A 4365-nucleotide genomic window follows, 5' to 3' on the forward strand; every position below is an offset into this window, starting at 1 on the left:
AAGGAAAAGTGAAGGAGGGGGGGGGGGGGGGGGGGATCGTACCTTTCTTCCTCCTCTTGGGCAGAGTGTTGTTTCTGGAACTTTCTTTCTGGAATAATCCGTGGAGCAGATTTTTTTGATTTCCTTTGACTGTGTTTATTGTACATGAATAGTTTCTGTGGGACTCTCAGGCCCCCCCCGGCCACCAGCGTTCTCTCTCAGCTGGATCTGATGCCTCTCAGGCAACATGGAGGATCCTGACTGTCATATACAAACAGTGAGTCTCTGAGAGGTTGAGGGTTGGAGCTCGTTGAGTTCCTCTGCTCGGCTCTGGCCTCGATCTTCTCCCAGAACGCTGAGTTGTGTTGCCCTCAGGACGCTGCGGAGAATGTCTTTGATCTTCCAGAGGAGCCTTCCCACTCCCCCGTCTTCCCAAACCTGCCCCCCTACACCTCAGATAAACACACAATTTGGATTCTTCCACTCATCTCCCATCTGAATCAAAGCCCCAGCCCCCCCCCCCCCCCTTCCCGGCTACCGCAGGACCCGCCGACTCTTCCTCGTCACTTTTGATGGACGGGTGTTTTCTAAGTTGGACGCTAAATGAAGGAATGTATTGGCAGGATGTGTTTGGACGAACGGTTGCTGCAGAGGCCGTACGGATGCAGAATGAATCAGAATCATCAGCATCATGAAGAACATAAAGAAGAACCCACGCAGAGGAACACTCTGAGGTGAGATCAATAGTGCTTTATGGTGTTCTTACCTCGACTCAGCACAAACACGTCCTATTAAAAACAAAACAAAGATATTGGATTTAACCTCCCTTTATTATTGCAGCATGCTTCTAATATGTCTAGCCACAGAGTGCCTATAAGATTCATTAGACCGCCCCCCCCCCCCCCTCCCTCTCATCGTTGGCCCCTCAAGAAACTGTGTTAATTAACAAGTGGGTCGCGCCACCTCAGGCAGCCAGAGCAGATCAATAGCCACTGGCCTGTGATCAGTCTGACGGCCTGATGCTGCCGGCTTATTAATGAGAAGAATTAATCAGCTGCTGACTCCCAATCAGCCGAGCGGAGCGCACCAGAGCCCGGGAACGCTTTCCAGAGAGGAGCTTTGTCTTGAGCCAACACCAATATGTTGTCATGCTACCAGGAAGGTCTTAGATAGGGTTACATTCTCACATTGTTCTCTCTCTATGGCCACATTTACAAGAAGATGCTAATTAATGTAACACGTTAATTAATTGGGTTTAGCTCACAAAGCAAGTTTAAAACTGATCTCACTCACTTAACTAATGAGTTTAATTTATGTGACAGCATTGATTTATTTGACACCCTGCTCACCAGTTAATTAGGTTCTGTTCTGTAACAGTAAATCAATCCATCGATCCAAATAATGCTATGTTTTTGTTGTTTTGAATTTAACTTCATGGGCATTTTGGAGGCTGTAGTTTGTGATGATGTTAATTCTCTTATTTAATTGACCTTATTAATTCTCTCTCCTTTAATTGTTTTGTCCATAATGTGTGAAAATGTTGCAGAGCCACGGGGATGTTTTTAAATAGCTTGTTTTAACTGTCCAGCAGCTCATATTTAATCTATCGACTCTCCTACAGGATGAAGAGAAGCATAAAGTCCTCATACTTAAAGAAGCTACAACCTGCAAACGTTTCCCATTAGACGCTCTGCGGAGCAGTATAACAGATATATACAACACACACACTTGAAAAACATATAGATATGTTCAGTGTAGAAGCTTCATGACACACAACATCAACGTGAAACAATACCTACAGGACTAGAGCTGCAGTTCTTCCTGCTCGAGGAATGTTCGAGGCTTTCCGAAGGATTTATTTCAGTTGGCATCACACAGAAGTATTGTGTTGCTGCTGAGTCTGTGGAGCATTCATGGAGTACAAGCCAGTTAAATGTGTATTGGTGTGTGTTTGATGTGCGCCAATAAGTCAAGGGCATGTTTCACATACTACGTTCACTCAGCAGCATGTGGCGCACACAAGTTAATATGTTGTTGCCACAAAATCCATATTTCCCCGCTGTGCGGCGGCCGCTCGCAGTCTCTCGATGCTCCGGCTCTGGCTTTTGACTTTGTTTAGCAGATGAGTCCAATGTTCCATCGGGCTGGAGCTGCAGTGCTGTTGGTTAGGACTGGATGCCAAGCAGACATTGTTTATATTTAAAACCACCATGACTGATGCAGCCTCTCTTCCCGCCCCCTTTTCTTTCTCCCCAGCTGCTGCCGTCCATCACAAACAGGATCCCAGTCTTGCTCGCCATGACAAGAATTCTTCCTCTTTGTCTTCCTGCGCCTGCTCTCCGCTCCTCTCCGCTCCTCTCCTTGGAGTCTCCTCCGACACCGAGATGACAAATCCGTCCACAAGCGTCTGGGACGTCCACCGCCACAACACGTCAACTTGACAAACTAGCCACCGCGCTCTTGTGGGCATCCAGCAATGTTCTGGAGCTACTATGAATGATTCAACAGCTTAAAAAAAAGAGACAATAAGAAGAATGTAATATAATCGAGAAGCCCTGCTCAAGCGGATAATGTACCTTTATTTTGAAAGTTTCATTTTATTTTGTGATTTTTTTTTTCTCTTCTGTTTGCATGTAAAGTAACAAACGTGTGATTGTGTGTGTGTGTGTGTGTGTGTGTGTGTGTGTGTGTGTGTGTGTAGCTGTATGACTGACAACGTCTTTGAAGTACTATCAGTAATTGTGCCACTGCGGAGGAGGAGACGATAACGGAGACGTAATGTTTTTGACATGAAGAAGAAAAACCCTGAACTTGTTTTTGCTGTTGTGTATAAAATCGATTGCTCCCCTCGTGCGAACTCTACTCAGCAACAGCAACTATTAAACCGCTTTCTGGATTGCAACCCATTTCTGCTTTGGCAGTAACGGTGGCTTGCAAACGGACACATGGAGACACAGACGCGTGCATTGGAACACAGCGAGATGAAGTGGAGGAGAAGTGGCAGCAGTTTAAAGTGACGCACCTGTTCACAACTAAGGATCAGAGAAGTGAGGAAGAGGTGTTTAAGAAGGGAAAACTTGGTTCTTTTTTATTCTTTTTCCAGAGCACATCATACAGCTACAGGTTTAACCCAATGGACTATATTCTTTTCCTTCCTTTATATCTTTAAACTATACTTTTGCAAATGTTTTTGAACTCGCAAATGACACTTCATATAATACAACAACACCTCCGTCCTTAATACAGCTCTACTGCTCGGTCCTTTATTGACAACGCGTCGTTCTTTTGGGTTTTATCTATCGAAAAAGGACCTGTTTGGAAATATGCAAGACATGTTAGGAAGGAGAAGGAAACCAGAATGTACTGTAAAATACTTTTTTCCTTTAAATGTTGGACGATTTGAAAAAAAAAGAAAAAAAAAATTAACAAAAGGCAAGAGTTAATGTTCGTCAGTGTGTGCCTCACATCGAGACGTGTAGATCTAACATTCTCTCAATCTTCTTTTCTACTCTTATTTTGACATGATCATGTTTTTGTTTTGGCCTTGTTTGTTTTATTTTGTTTTATTTTGTCAAGGAGCTCTAGGTACATGTAACTTATGTCATTTATTTATGTCCTTTTATATCTAGTTTGTAAAATAATAGCCTAAAGTGAAGAAAATAAAGGGGTGCCAAAGTGCATTCTTAATAAAGTAGGAACCATATGACGATCTCTGTGCCTCTCATTCACTCACACACACACACACACACACACACACACACACACACACACACACACACACACACACACACACACATATTGCAGTCTTTGTTTCTGTAGAGAGCTGATTACATAACTATCATGCATTGATTACTGCATCATATGATTGCACATAACGGAGTGGTTGCGTAACAAAAGGAAGATGCCAAGGTAGCACACACACACACACACACACACACACACACACACACACACACACACACACACACACACACACACACACGGCCTGCCTGTTGGCAGTGTGTTTGCTCTGCAGCACATGCTCAGCAGATATCATGACTCTGGACTCCAAAACTTGGCCCTCAACTCCCCTCAGGCCTTGGAGCAGAAGCAAGCACCACTTATTTGGGGCGGCGTGTTTGTGTGTGGATGCGTGTGTGTGTGTGTGTGTGTGTGTGTGTTTAATCAGAACAACATCTGCTTCCTGCCTTCACTTCCAGCAGCGATAAACCGCTGATTGTCCTGAGTCTTTGATAAGGGCCCGGGATAGAGAGAGGGGGGAGGACAGTTTTAAAAACGGAGCTGGCGTTTTGCACAGTTCCTAAGAAATCAGCAGCACAAGGCATGCATGCTCTACAGTCTGCAGTGGGAGATGTTTATCGGCCTCGAAGGGAACGTGCGCCTCAT

General features: G+C 44.6%; 1 protein-coding gene across 1 annotated transcript in view; it reads left to right on the forward strand.

Moving 5' to 3' along the window:
- epha4l (eph receptor A4, like) overlaps positions 1 to 3686 on the forward strand; it is a 51241-nt gene extending 47555 nt beyond the window's left edge. The window contains exons 17-18 of the mRNA XM_029445781.1: positions 1 to 713; positions 2236 to 3686. The exon at positions 1 to 713 is cut by the window's left edge and continues 455 nt beyond it. The gene's annotated coding sequence lies outside the window, so the exon portion shown is untranslated. The remainder of the gene's footprint in view (positions 714 to 2235) is intronic.
- The last annotated feature ends 679 nt before the right edge of the window (positions 3687 to 4365 follow it).

This window comes from Cottoperca gobio, chromosome 13 (genome assembly GCF_900634415.1).
Source record: "Cottoperca gobio chromosome 13, fCotGob3.1, whole genome shotgun sequence".
Classification (NCBI taxonomy): Eukaryota; Metazoa; Chordata; class Actinopteri; order Perciformes; family Bovichtidae; genus Cottoperca; species Cottoperca gobio.